The 15,760-nt window shown below is 42.8% G+C and overlaps 1 long non-coding RNA gene across 1 annotated transcript; it reads left to right on the plus strand.

The window, feature by feature from the left end:
* Nucleotides 1-2,406: 2,406 nt before the first annotated feature.
* Nucleotides 2,407-4,952, plus strand: LOC146810256 (uncharacterized). The gene is made up of 3 exons (XR_014965648.1): nt 2,407-2,505; nt 2,923-2,986; nt 3,947-4,952. It is a non-coding gene; the product is annotated as an uncharacterized LOC146810256 (long non-coding RNA).
* Nucleotides 4,953-15,760: the final 10,808 nt, after the last annotated feature.

Raw genomic sequence — 15,760 nt, forward strand, 5'->3', positions numbered from 1 at the left:
TAGAAGGATACATGGGCTACAGCAAACTATAGTGATTCATCTTGGACTTTTACATCAGTGGATGGGTGCTGTAGTTACCACATGAGACAATAGCAGTAGTTGGTCAAAGGTCGTACTCGGTTCAAGCAGCGATTTAGATAATGGTCATGTAATACAGGTAGATCAGATTCTGGTGGAGAGAGTACTACACAAGCATGGTCAGGGTGATTAAACAAGGTGCCTGTCAAATAGGAGGAGTTTGATTCCTTTTGAAGGTAACTTGACAGGTGAAGCAGGCAGAGAGTTCCAGATTCTTGTAGCACTACCAGAGTGACTGCTCATCTATGTTCTCATTTGAAGGTGGGAGATTCCAGGTTCAGGGATTGGACATTTCTAGAAGCCTCTTTTTGCTCCAGAGATGTTCAGTTCTTCGTTTACATAGCACACATGACAATAGACCTGATTCAGACTGGAGACACACATTTTTAAAGCCACAATGGCTTTATTTCAGCCGTCTCCTGCCTGAAATTGCCTCTGCTTCAATAGAAGTCAATGGGGGAAATGCATTCTCCCCATTATTTTTTTTAAGAAAACTCCCATTTTCATAATTTCAATGACTGAGTGGCATTTTCTCACAAGCAAAATCAAGCAATGAAGATCAGGGAATCATATCAGAAATTGCACCCATTTGATCAACGAGAAACTCTAAGATCTTAAAACTGCTGGAAAGCACCAGAAATGGAAGGAGACTAGCCGGCGAGACTGCATGGCTGCAGTTCTCAGTAACAGTGGGCAGGCAGCTGTTCAGAAGATCTCATTGAGCTGATCATTCGTGCCTGCCGGCTAGCCTCAAAAGCAAGGTTTATAGCAAAGTTAAGCAAGTGCAGCTAGAAGATTATACTGTCCATCAGCCTAAAAAAACAGGCTGGGGCAAGTCAATGCTCTTGAAAGGCCGCTCCATCCACCTGGGACGTACACCAGGCGCTGCAGCCCAGACTCTGCTCCCACAACACATGTGAAGAGCAAAAGAAGGATTCAATGCTTGCAGGCCCCATTCCGAGTGGTGGTGAAATACTCTGGGAGGGGGACTGCTGAGGCTAGGGTTGCCTCTTAGCAGGTTTTCTACTGGCACCACCAGTATTTTGATGTACTAGCCGGTACAAAAATAAGAAAAATCACTAAAAGCCAGGATTTATTTTTATCCATTATCTGTATATACTTCAAACGGCAAATAGAAATAGAAATCACTTCAAATGTGTTATAGAGCTACGTTAACGATTCAGGGATCATAATTAAAGGCAAACAAGTGATGTTACAAATAAATATAGACACTTTGGTTCAAAATCTTATTTAGTATCATACTCTTAAAACAACAAGAACTTGACAGAATTTATTTCCGTTGAAAGGGGGGCACCCCTAGCTGAGGCGAAAGCACTAGAAATAGAGCATTCATAGTGGGCTACACCCAAGCATGCGTGGTGGGGGGAGGAGAGGCACCAGAGACAGGAGCGTTGAGCTGTCTCCCTCTGCCACAGGCCCAGAGAGAGAGATGAGGACGGGCTGTGGAGAAATTAAGGAAGGGCAACTTGAGCTGACTTGAAGAACCGTGGCCTTGTGCACCTGCAGAGCCCAACGTCCGCCACATCTAGTTATCTAAGAAAAGTTTCTGCCATTGTGTGTATGGGGCTGTGGACAGAGCCAGCAAACACAAACAAAACAGTACCCTTATGTGTTGGCACTTCTTTCTGGATGTTAAATAAGTATTGTGCTTTCATGACTGTAACTATGCTTTCGATCTACATTTGGACTGAATTAATGTGTTAGACCCTGATGGAACAATTTGGCAGCTCATCTATACACTGTGTAAGCTATACTAACATTTCTGCTGTGTTAAATACATGAGGAAATACTTGTCTTATGAGTTTAGATGTGCTGTACCGTTTATGATATGGTCCTTTGATTCTGCTTGCAAACTTAGGATACATGCTCTGTATTGTTGTAACTGTGACATTTGTGTATAAAAACTCTAAATCAATGGATTTCATCAATCTGAGGCCAACCTCTAAAGATACCTTGGGTGATTTGGCTCTCTTTTTCTATGATGCTTTTTCACTTTCTATCTTTCTCCTCGTTTGGCTATAAATGAACATTGATAATTATTATCAGAATTTCTCCTTTCCTCTCATTGCGGGGGTACTTTTTAGTACATATTATTACTGTTATTTATTTGGGGATGATCAGTATGATACCTATTGCCTAATTTGTGCTGTGGCTAGCCATACATGGGTATTGTGCACACCTTTTCCCTTTATTTGTAGTTACTTGATATATTTTTTCTATATAGCCCACCGTTCAAAGATGGCGGCTATATTTCTCATATATCGGGCGCGTTAGTCCTTTCTTCTTTTCTCTACCAAACAATGTGAATGACGCCACTCGCGCGTCTCTGCTTCAAATAGCGGTACTAAACAGCGTCGGGGCTTATATGAATTGGTTCTCACTACTAACGGAGCACGCTCCGTATCGGTAAGATTATGACATCGGGTATTTTGTTTTCTTTACATACTGGTCTTTACTAAAATGTATGGGTTTATGCCTGTAAAGTATTAGTGGACACGCATAGCGTCGTGGCTTTAGTGGTTCCGTATATGACAATGTTTTGGAGTGCTATAGTATGTGGTTGGATCCAGGCTTTTGACATGGACCCAATACCTTTTAGGGATGATTTGGGTACAACATTATGCTTAGGAATCTGCTTGACTATGTTTTACTTGAGTTTCCTGTAATTGTTTTTGCAAACCCAGCTATTATGCAGCGAGTATGACCAAAATAGACAGTGAAACAAAATTACATTGGACTAATGCTTGTTATGACTCTAGTGTGTTTTATTATAACCGATTATAGATTGGAAACATTCTTCTTTTTCTCTCTTTCCGGCTACAGATATTTGAATTTTGTTACTTTCGAAATGGCCTTTTGATCATTTTTAACTGATTGCCCCATTCAGGTAAAATATAGAAATAATTTGTGAAGTACTTTTAATCTGACTGTACAACATAGAGAAGCATATTACTTAGTAATGACTTGGGGCTCATTGCCCTCAAGTAACTATTGTTATTATTTTCTCTTTGCTACTGCGTGTCTGGCATGCAACCAATATTTTAGGTCTCTTTGAGATACAAGTTTTCTTTTATTAGATCTAGCGCGCTATTATCTAGCCTTATTACATGCTTTATTCAAATGTTTAACGTGTTGTCACCTAGCTTATTACATGCTCCACATATTTGGTTAATGAGATTTTGCGATATTAGTTACGCGACCCCCAGCTTTGATCTTATATTAATGGCTATTCGCCAATCTGTGTGTTTCTTCTCTACAGCTATACAGTTGTTACTGCTGAACTTTGGATTAAAACGAATTAATTGAGGCATAAATTACACAACATTGAACATAGCATATATTTATGTGTGACGTATTTCTTCTATTTCATGAGATTTGGTGCGAGAATTTGTCTAGATATATAGTACATAGACTCTCTACACTCACACGCCTGTATTCTTATCATATGATAGTTATGAATTTTCTAACATGTGTGTAAATTGTTGATTTTTTGACTTGTCTTGGTTCCTCTTCTTTTTTCGTGTTTTGTGTATAATAGTTTCTCCGGGTCTTAACATCTAATCTTGACTTTTTAGATGTGGTAGGACTCTGTTTTGAACCTATTACTCTTTCGCTGACCTTCTGTCTTTAGCTGCTTGGCTTTAGTGTCTACTCTTGATTTATTTTAGCTGAATTTTTGGGAGCACTGTTCACTGTGTTTTCTGATGTTTATCATCACTGGGTGTTATTCTTTTCACCTGGTCCCTCTCTGGATCATTTTCTCAATGGATCTCTTATGTTGGATATACATGTTGTTACATTTGTTATAATGACACATTGTTTGAACAGTATTTTTTCATTTTTGTAGCCCTGAGGAAGTTGTTGGGTTACTTACCCAAGACGAAACACGTGTTGGCTGCAATCTTTGTTTTTACCTCATATTGTGAATCGTCATGCAATGAAGCTTTGGGAGATAAGAAAATAAAGAAGACTGTTCCTTTGAATATATGGACTGAATTTTCTCCTGAATCTTTGACATTACTGATCTGGATACGTATGTGCTTGTGCTCGGGAACAATATCCTGTGTGTTGGCGCTGCCGTTATGAACCCTCTGGATTGAGCTTTTCACCAGACCCTCATCATGTAGCACTGCAAGACCACGTGGCATGTAAAATTCAGTGCAAAACAGAGGAAAAGCTCTGGCGTGAGAATTGTGAGTGCATTTTCGAAACGGATACAGCTCCAAATTGTTGGTACTTAATAATGAAAAATAAACTGTTAAAATGTATGCACATATTGGTTATGGGGCACACAAAGAAAACGGACAAGTCACAAGTATACATGAAAACAAAGGTTCAGACACTGACACATGGTCTACAGGAACATTGTAAAAAATCTGTGGTAATAATTACACTGGCATCCTGGCCGGTCCTGAAATATTTGTGTCTGATGTACTACACATCTTCACCAAAACAGAGAATAATAAGTCAGTGCAGCAAAAACAAAATTGAACTTGTTACAGTTGCCGCCTCTCTGCTTCACAAAGAAAACATTGCTGTGTGCTTCTGTTTACCTGCTGCGCGTAGCGTTAATGGACTGCCTTATCCTCCTACTGCTTCTCCCGCACTTAGCAACTTTCGCAGTCAATGGAGCACTGCAAGCAGGTATTAGCATACGGCCAGGTTGTCAGAAATGAGCTGTGGATGGAGAAGTCGAGTAGGTATATGTTACATAGCCGCCTTCTCTTGAGCGAACGTGTAACACTGCCATCTTATGACTCACTCCCCGCCAGCATATACCAGCAGGGAGGCAGTGCACCCCCACCACTTGTAAGTGGTTTCAGCCACCGATGCCAATAAATACACTGGTTGTGTTCTTGCTGTTATCTGAGTCAATATTTGGGAGAGTCTGATAGCACAAAAAGTACAAATCTATACACCTAGAATGTGAGCTGGTGGCCAAGATGAGGTTGGGTATGTAAATTAGAGCAGATACCCTTGTACCTACAGTAGAGTAATATGTTTGCATTCTTTGTGTTTAACTTTTGCGAAAATATGGTGACATAAAATGTAGTAGTCTCTATGTACACCTGGGGCGATGAGCTTGTAATAAAGATTGTGGGTGGTGAAGATGAGCTGGCCATAAAGATGAGACTGGGTGAACAAATTATAGCAGAGACACTGGTTCTTGCACAGCAGGTGTTTTCTTTATGTCTCCAGTTTTAACTTTTGCACATTAAAGAATATAAACTGATAGAAACTGTCATGGTAGAGGGCTACCAGAGTACTGCAGGACAGAGTCCTTTCACGTCCACAGCCAGAACACTGTAAACTACTTACTGTGTTTGGATTGGGAATGGTAGGAAGCAAGGGGAAAAACGTAAATTCCAATAAAAGACAAATAACGGTCCGCATGGGGGAGATAAGCTCCCACTGACGTAGAAGAACAAATGAGATAGAGAGGGATCTATATAATAAAGAATACATGTACTACACATGTACTACGTATGTCTGGCTCGATGTCTGCTCTGAAGACATCAGGCATACACTACATAGTACCAGTGCCAGGACACAGCCCTGCTTTAGCCCGGGGTCTGTGGCAATTTTTTTTGTGGCAGACTCCTTGGAAAGTATAATCCTTACCCAGGTTCTTGAGTACAGTGTTCTAATGGCTCGCAGTAGGTTCGGACAGAAGTTCCATCCCGCCAGTTTCTGCCAAAGGATGTTGCGGACTACCCCGTCAAAGGATGCTGAGTCGTCAATAAAGCATGTAAAAACTGGGGGGTTAGCGACAGGCTACTGCTTGTTGGACTAAGTATGACAGGACTGTGTTATCAACAGGTGAGCCCTCTGGTCTAAAACTGGTCTATTAGAATGGCAGGAGTCCTTCGGAGTCTACCCATTCTGCTAATTCCTGCAAGAGTGTACTTGCATAGCCCTTTCCCTCGATGTCCAGCAGTGCAATCATCTGATAATTATTGGGGTAGGTATTTGAGCCTTTTTTGAAAATTGGTTGCAGCAGTGAGCCTCTCCAAGAGTCTGGAATGTCCTCCAGAAGCCTACATTCCGTGTACAGCATTGAAAGATTTGAAGACCAGAAGTTGATGTCCTCCCTAAAGAGGAAGCCATTGGGGCCTGGAGCTCCATTTTTCCAGATCCTTTTAAAGACAGTGCTTACAGCTGCCTCGCTTGGAACTGTGGGTTCCGCTGGGGGCCTAGGACGCTCAGCTCTAGCATTTTCTAATTTCTGCAGGGCATTTCCATTTACACATATGGATTTCTGATCGCTAGTGCATAGTGACTTCACATGCACTACCCAGGTTTCCACTGGAGCCGAGTTCCCTCTGTTGGAGGATCCATGAATTAAATTGTTTAGGTATTCCCAAAATTGTTGAGTCTTGTTTGGTGCCAAAATTCAAAGATCTCTATCCATTTCTCCTCAATAGCTTCTCGTTTTAGTTTCCAGGCGAGATGCGTGTGTCTTTCTTGCTAATTTCCGCTGCTTTTTAGAAGCATTAGTTCTTATTTTTTGTGCGCTCTTTGTTTTATTTTTAGTTGCTGCACGCTTAGTTTGATCTATAGAGCTGAGCCTGAGGTGTGGGTTGAGTGCTTTTTTGGTATCGAGGGTGCTTCCTCGAAACAGCGTTCTAGTGCGAGATTTGCCATTCGCCTATAATGGCCGGCGTATTGGTCCCCGTCGGCCAGCCAGTCTATGTAGATTTCCATGAATCAAATTTGTTGATGGTAGACTGCACTCATTTTATTCTCCTCAAGAGTCTGTGTTGTTCCTCACCGGTTGACTGCCTGAGGGCACTAAGAGTATTACGGCTTCCCACTGTGGGCATGTTCGTCCTTGATAACATCAGCTGTTTCAGGTCTGTTCATACCCCACCTGCTATCTCAATGTTATTATCCTGTGACTTATTGCATGAGTTGTATGGCAGTGGTAATACGCATCTTGGCCTTCTAGCTACAAAAGCAGCCCATGCTAATGGACATTGAGGCATATGCTTTCAATAGGCCTTCAGTTTCACAGTGGCTGAAGATGAGGGCAGATTCTATTAGCTTGAGCCTTTCTGCTCAGCACCATGCTCTTCCAATCCTTTGTAAGATAGATGCAAACTATGGCTCACCCCATCCCGTGTTGTATTAGGCTATCAATACACCCCTATAAAGGAATGGGTGTGGTCCTGCTGTAGCTATATGTTTTGGTATATGTCTTGGTCACTAGTCGCTTTTGCGTTTATTGCTGTTACTTTACGTTTGCCATCATATTGCAACGTAAAGGACCAAAAAGGAGGGTGAACTGTATTTTGAAGGTTGGGCTTTGTCAATAGTCCTGTTGTATATGAAAAAAGACAATGGGCCCGATTCACAAAAGTAATCTGAGACAAAAGTCTAAATTTTCGACTTTTGGTATTCACAGAAGGCACTTACAATTTTTGGTATTCACAGAAATCACTTATGACTCCTATCTTTACGTCCGCATTCGGGACAGAACTTCTGCACCCGGGGCGGAATTTTGCCTCCGGGCTAGAAATCCTGCACTCGGGCCAGAATTTCTGCACCCGGGCCGGAATCTGAGCTTCCAGGCCGGAAAACCCGCATTCCGGCCAGATTATAATTTTTCTCAATGCTAAACACCTGTCCAAGTGCTTACCATCCTCCCTACTGCATCAGAAGAAGTCAATTAACACAAACAGCAAGACCAGCACTACAAACCACATAAAAGCAGCACACATTCATAAAACAGGTTAGGCCACAGAGAGTTCCTGTTTTCCTTCTCTGTGCATCACTACTGGAAAATGTACCAACTGAGGAGGAAGAAAAATTTCACAGATGAGGAGACCACCATGATTCTGGAGTTCATTGTGAGGCACCACCAATGGCTACCTGGTCTCTCCCCTACTGCACCAGTGGCACACAGAAGGCATTTCTATGGCTACATTTAGCCACTGCTGTGTCAGCATTGTGGGAGGATGTGTGCACAGTCCATGACATCAAGAAGAAGTGGCAGGACGAAAAGAGGCGGGTGAAGGAGAAGTACGCCAGGATTGAGTTGGGCAGAATTCTCCCTGGCCCACAATCCGGAACCCGCATCCATCTCACCACACTTGGGGAGGATGTCCTCACTACAATCCACACCCACATGCTCCATGGGCTTCCTGTGAGTGATGTCCGCAACATGGTACCAGGTAAATGTGATGATAAGAACAAGTCTATAAAATGACTGTCTGTGTTGCACCCCCATTGTGATTAAGGAAGTTGTCCAAAGTTTATATTAAAATATAGTCAGTCAGAGGCTCATGTATGTCCCTCTGTATGTTGCACCACAATTCCCAGAATCCTTTGGATTAGAAATGGCAAATCCCATTCCCACTATTGAAAACATGGGCCCAGTACTGCTGCCGTATTTACCTAACACTGTTAAGTAGCAATAGACAAAGTGCCCCTTTCACTTAGCCAGACGCGGCTGGCTCTATCAGTCAAGAACATCGGGGGGGAGTGCGATGCAGAGGAAAATCTACAGACAACGAAATATGGAAATTAAAAAAAAATCCAAAAAATAACTCACCTTGTGCCTGCCGCATCACCGAGCACAAGGTGAGAGAATTTAGATTTTTCACAGCCTGATGGGCAGAAAATCTGGATTTTATTAAAGACACGGAGGCTAATATTATGCAATTCTCCTTTATTACCACAGCTCAGCAGTAACAATGAAGAGAACATAGAACTTGTGAACATTCTGGAAAACAGTATAAAGTCCACGAGCACAGAGCTATCATCCTTCTTTGTTCAAAGCTGCGAATCCAAGAAAAAGATCAGCAAATCCAAATTTTCTAAATAACGTTGAAGGAGTCATTGCATTAATCCAAAACAAAAGGATTCTATTCTGAAAGAAAGAAGTAAAAAGGTTAAAGTTACAAAAAAATCCCCCTTAGGGAGGGAAAGATAGAGGAGGGATAATATTAGCCTCCGTGTCTTTAATAAAATCCTGATTTTCTGCCCATCAGGCTGTGAAAAATCTAAATTTTATGGCATGACACGGAGGCCAACATTATGCAAGTTTAAAGTGAATTGAGAACATTGTCAATCACATTATTGATAGGTCTAAAATAACATTTTTTAAACATATTTTCATTAGACCAGTCAGCGGCTCTTAGAATATCTTGTAGCCCTCCACCAAGCATAAAAGCTTTGGAAGCAGAAGCACCTCTAAGAGAATGTGCGCCGAAAATAGAAGTATCGACACCACAATCACGCATCACTTCTTTCACCCATCTCGCGAGAGTGGGGGATGAAACAGGCTTATGAGGAGATCTATAGGAGATCAGAAGTTGTGTATCAGTTCCTCTTATGCAAAAAGTTATTTTTTCATATTCTTTAAGACATTTGACAACACACAAACATTCATTCTCAGGGAAGAAAGGGTAGAAAATAGAGGAAGACATCGTTTTGGTCCTTTTTTTAAGGTAAAAACAAACTCCCTCTGGTTGATAAGCTCTGCTAGAAATATCTAAGGCTTTAACATCTGATGTTCTTCTAAAAGAGACCAAACAATGTAGGACAGTAAGTTTGTAAGAAATAAGTTTGAGAGAGAGTGAAGCATTAGCTCCCCAGGAGTAGATAAGATGTAGAATATTTCTCACGTCCCATAATGCTGTGTATTTTGGAGTTGGGGGATTGAGAACCCGCATGCTTCTCATAATCTTTTTAGTTAAAAGAGATTGGCCAACAGAAACACCATCGATTAGAGAGTGGCCTGCAGCTATTGCTGACCTATAGACATTAACGGTTCTATAACTAAGTCCAGAGGCAAATCTCTCCAATAGGAAATTAAGATCGTGAACTAAATCAGCTGAAACGGGATCGTAATGTCATTGAAGACACCAGCGAACCCATTTGTTCCATGCCAATCGATGTGCCTTCCTTGTTCCAGGTGCCCAAGATTCAGATATGAGTCTAAAAGCATCGAGCGAAAGGCCAGGGATCTTGCATTGTCGCCTGAAATCTTCCATGCCGTGAGGACTAGGATTCCTTGTTCTAGGAGGGGGTGGAGTTCGCCTTGAGGACCTAGGAGACGATGACTGAAAGACGGAATTAAGATTGGGAAGTCTATGGCCATCTCCAAGATGACCGGGAACCATGCTTGAGACCTCCAAAGGGGGGTTATTACCACTATGCTTTGAAGGTATCTGCGAGCATGTAAGAGAAGACGTGGAAGCATTACAAAGGGCGGGAAGGCATATGGTTTTAAGCCTTGCCAATTCTGGAGGAAGGCATCCACTCCTGATGCCTGAGGGTCCGGCCTCCAACTGAAAAATTACGTCATCTGAGTATTTAATCTGTCTGCGAAGAGGTCCTTCTGGAAGGGGCCCCATTGCTGTTGAATGATTAAGAATATCCGTCTATCCAACTTCCAGTTGCTCGAGTCCCTGAAGTTTCTCGAGAACCAGTCTGCTACGCCGTTGTTCAAGCCAGGGATGTGTTCTGCCGTGACCGACAGTCCTTTTTCCAAACAATAGTCCCAGAAAACCTTCGCTATTTCGCTCAGACCTTTCGAACGAGGTCCCCCCATCTTGTTGACATACTTTACCGCAGTGACATTGTCCATGCGGAGCATTATAGAGCATTTGATCAAATTCCTCGAAAAACTCCGAACCGCAAAGGAACCGGCTAAAAGTTCCAGGCAGTTGATATGAAGATTCTTCTCCTTTAGTGTCCATCACCCCCCCTGTGGAAAGGTTGGCGCAAGTTGCACCCCAGCCCTCTAGACTTGCATCCGACTCTATTATCAGGTCTGGTGTATCTCCGAAGATGGCTTTGCCATTCCACGCCTCTGCATTCCTCAACCACCAAAAGAGTTCTTTTCTCGATTCTTCGTCTAAGTAAGTCATCTGTGAGTAGGACAGATTCGATTTCAAGGCATTCGCCTTGAGTCTCTGAAGGGCTCTGTAATGGAGAGGGCCCGGGAATATAGCTTGAATGGTCGAGGAGAGGAGACCCAGAATTCTCGCTAGAAGTCTCAATGGGAAATATTTCAGGGAAAGGATCTTTTTTAGTTCCTTTTTGAGTTTCTTTAATTTCTCCATTGGTAACTTTAATTCTCCCGAAATCGTGTTTACCATGAATCCCAAGAATTGGGTTTCTTGAGAGGGGATAGTGCATGATTTTTTCCATGATTGTTTTGTATATATAATGAAGCCTAGATGCTCCAGAAGGTGAATAGTAAGGTTCGTGTGTTGATAGATTTTCGCCTTGGACTGGGCCATGATAAGGATGTCGTCCAAATAGATTATTAGTCTTACCCCCCTTTCCCTTAGCCATGCTACTACCGGACGTAAGACCTTGGTGAAACACCAAGGGGCTGATGACAGTCCGAAAGGAAGACTTGAGCTTTTCCACCACAAGCCTTTCCTCCACCTATGACATCATATCAACCAGATTATGATAATCAGTCTTTTTTAGGGTATGGCCCCATAAGACCGCGAGGCAGACGAAGAAACGCACAGGCCCAAGTCCACTGGGATCTAGCCTCAGGCCAACCCTCAGGTCCCCATGCCGGGACTCGGAGCAACACGAGGAAGAATTCGGCTCCATCAACGAGCAGTATCAATCCAACCTCGTAGTTAATTTGAGCAAGCGCACTCTGTCCAGAGATGAGCAGTCTGTTCTAGACAGGGGTCTTGGATTTGTTACCACCTCTGTAGGGGATTCCTTCCAGATCCAATGTGAATTGGCACAGTTTTTCAGGAAACTTAGGCTTCATCATTTCTTTAGGGACAAAACACTACCAGATCCCGTTGAAATTGAACAAAACACAGGCCTTAGAGTCAAGTCGACATTTAACCCCCCAATACATCTTGTTCCTTCCCAGGTTCTCACCTTCGAAAAAGCGGTTACATGTGACATCACTGCGTTGTGCAACACACAAAATGAGAGGTTTAGCAATTTACCACGCTGTGAACGTCAGGCTCTCACCACTCTTTCGAAAGCAGATGATATCACTATCAAACCTGCGGATAAGGGGGGCTCGATTGTCATTTTGGACACTGCTGACTATAGAGCAGAATGCCTTCGGCAATTAGGTGACCAGCAGTCTTACAGTATTCTTAGTGAAGATCCAACAGCTAGACTACTTCAATCCATCCGCGAAATTACTGAAGAGGCACTCTGTGAAGATGGATTACGAATCATGAAGCACAATTCCTACAAACTAAGTTTCCTGTCATCCCCTATTTCTACGTCCTGCCTAAAGTGCACAAGGCCCAGAGACCCCCGCCTGGACGTCCAATCATTTCAGGACAGGGTTCCCTTCTGGAACCGTTGTCCACGTTCGTGGACTATTTTTTAAGACCTATCGTCCAGAAGATGCCAACGTATCTGCAGGATACTAAGGATGTCCTGCGTTTGCTTCCCTCGGTAGAGTTCGACCCGGAGAGAGACTTTTTAGTCTCCTTCGATGTCGAATCTCTATATACATCTATTCCCCAAGATGAAACGCTTGACACTATATGTTCGATTCTTGAGGGGACTGATCTTCAGTCCATTACACCTGTACCCTTCATCATGGCCTTGGCCAGAATGGCGATGAAAGAAAAAATTTTCAAGTTCGAAAATACCATCTATCTGCAAACGTCAGGGACCAGCATGGGCAGCGTTTTCGCGCCCAGCTTGGCGAATTTGTATGTCCATGCGTTTGAACAAGAACATGTCCTGGCTCCCACTAACCCCTTCTTTTCATCAATCCGCTTATGGAAGCGGTACATTGATGATGTGCTGGTGGTTTGGAGAGGAGATCAACAGTCCATTGACCACTTCCATCAGTGGCTAAATACACGAAATAATTATCTGAAGTTCACGATTGAGGTAAACAAGAGTCGTTTGGCCTTTCTGGACTTATCCATTTTTGCAACATCAGAAGGTTTGGAAAGCGAATTATATCGTAAACCCATGGCACGTAATTCGCTTTTGCGATACGACAGTCAGCACCCTAAGGCCTTAAGGGATAATTTGCCTTATGGCCAGTTTCTTAGGGTCCGGAGGTACTGTTCAACAACTGAGGGTTTCACCAAACACTCTAACCTTCTTACTGAGCAACTTATGGAGAGACACTACCCACGCAAGCTGGTTAAATGGTCCCTGAAAAGAGCTTCGAATAACAATCGCGAAGCCTTGTTGGAACCACCAGTACCTAAGCCACCTCTTGAGCGCCTGACACTGGTTAGTACTTTCTGTACACTTTCTAACGACATCAAGAAAAGCATTAAAAAACATTGGCGGATTTTAAACAGCTGCGAGGAGAAGATTGCTATGCCCCTTTTTGCTTTTAAAAGGTCAGGCAACATAAAGGACCGCTTGGTCCACACACGACCAGCGGGTGGGCCCATTAGATCTTTGGGCACTTTATGGGATCTACCCGCTGTAACAGGACATCACCCGTGCGGGGGGTGCTCGGTCTGTCTACAAACCACTCACAGTTCCTCAGTAGAGATAGGCACCAACAGACCTTGGATGCAGACTACCTTTACTAACTGCAACAGTAGCAATATCATCTATCTACTCACATGCCCCTGTCAAACTAGGTATGTGGGTATGACCACTCGCAAGGTGAGGCTTCGCATGTTAGAGCACAAGAGCACATTCAGGTGCCGTAAATTGAATACGAGACTTACTAGGCACTTTGCAGAAGCCAATCACACCGCAGATGAGTTCCATTGGACAATACTGGAGAAACCAAAGATTCCACAACACACTAGTGATGTCTCCAGATATTTGTTCATTAAAGAACAAAAATGGATTCATAGGCTCCGTTGCGATACTGTGGGATTAAATGACGATATCCCCTGGACCAGTATCTAGTTGTGGGGTTTGTTGTTTTGTCTTTCTGTCTCATATTGATGTTGAGGGTAAGATTCCTCAAGTGTTTTGCTGTATCCTAGTCCCACTATGGCTGTATATTGATGATGAGGATACTTTAGTTAGTCCCTTACTTGTCACTATCATCACTGCAAGGGCATTACATAGGACTAATAGTTGAGAATCACACACAATAACAGGAAAAAGAAAAAAAGAAAAAAAGAAAAAAAGAAATAAAAGATCTAAACTAGAAAAAATTGTAAGTAATATCTAACAATGCTTTCCTGCTGACTAAGGACATGACAGTATAATGTCCCTCCAGTGACAGATATAGTAGAGTCACTCTGTGACTTATAACAACAGTTTATGTTTGGCACCTTTGATGCGGTCTCAGGGGTATAATGGCTCATAGCTGTGATATGTTTAACCACCCTGAATTAACAACTGACTGCATGTTGATTGGTAGAATGCAACTTTATTATGGATACAGATACTGGTTGACCTAGTATCAACTACATCTCCCAGGAGGCCTCTATTATGTAGGAGTTCTTCCTGGACGTTGCACGCGTACATTTGGCAGGCACCACAGAGCTGCGGTACTCCTTGTGACAACTTGTAACTAACTTTCTCCTAATAATTGTATGGGCTTTGGAGGATTTAGTGGCGTAGTAATCTGGTGCCAGTAGTGTAACACAAGGTTTATGTTATCACACATGCATTCTGCATGCGCATTTTGAAAAACGGGTGTTTTTGAATTGTGACTACAACTCCCATGAGGTACATAACTTTTTTGTAGTCCTGTTTGGGCACCGTAGCGCTGTTTTTCTTCGTTCTCAGCCTTTAACCAATCTTCCTTAACACGAGTGTTTGTAAAAGGTTCGAAGACAGGGATGACGCATTCACGTAGTATCCAAAGCATAATGCATGGTCCATGTTATTATACATACATTGTGAATACGCGCCTGCAAGCCGGTGCTGATCTATTATCACTACATTTCCCATGAGGCATGCAATCTTTTTGTAGTCCAGTCACGTGTCACGGCGTCCGCCGAGGCGTTGGGTCACGCAGCATGAGACGCGCCCTTTGAACCTAGGTGATTTATACGCATCTCCCGGTTCTGCACGCTGCCTCCCATCCTGCTCGGAAATTCTGGGGCAACGACGGATAGGTAGGAGCTGCTGAATGGTTTTTTCGTTTATTCGTACTTTCTGTGTACCTAACATGTATTGTGGGGGCGCCTCCAGAGGGCACTTGCACTGTTAACATCAGTTGTTTTGACAAGTACGAGCAGCTAGTGTTTATCGTGATCCTCTTGTCTGTGATGAGTATGTTACAACAAACTAGCTCACGATTTGAATGCTAGTCTGGGGCTTTTGAAATGGCTACAATATGTACTTTCTAGGTACTTTTGAAGAAGGGTTGGACTTTGGTATGGGTTTTTACTGAGGGGGTGAACTTATTTACAAAGAATAACAGTATTTTGCGTCTATTTTAACGCAAATTAACAACGGGGACTGACTTTGGCTCTCTCATGTTAAAGAACATTTTATGTTTTGTCACCCACGATCCAGAGCGGGGCCTCCTTAACCTGAGCCAGGTTCCAGGGTAGGTGAGGTGCAATCCCTGATCACGCTGGGTAAGCATTGCGTAGATTTGTCACAGCAATGACCAGGCATAATTATTTAATTGGCCTGTTTGTAGACAGTACTGTTTAGGTTTTGAGTTTGATTTTGTGTATTAATTGCCTTGTCTTCACAGGTGATGTTTGCATCCTGTGATCTTGAGGATTAGGACAACTTGAGGTCGTATTCATTACTACCT

This window comes from Triturus cristatus, chromosome 7 (genome assembly GCF_964204655.1).
Source record: "Triturus cristatus chromosome 7, aTriCri1.1, whole genome shotgun sequence".
Lineage (NCBI taxonomy): Eukaryota > Metazoa > Chordata > Amphibia > Caudata > Salamandridae > Triturus > Triturus cristatus.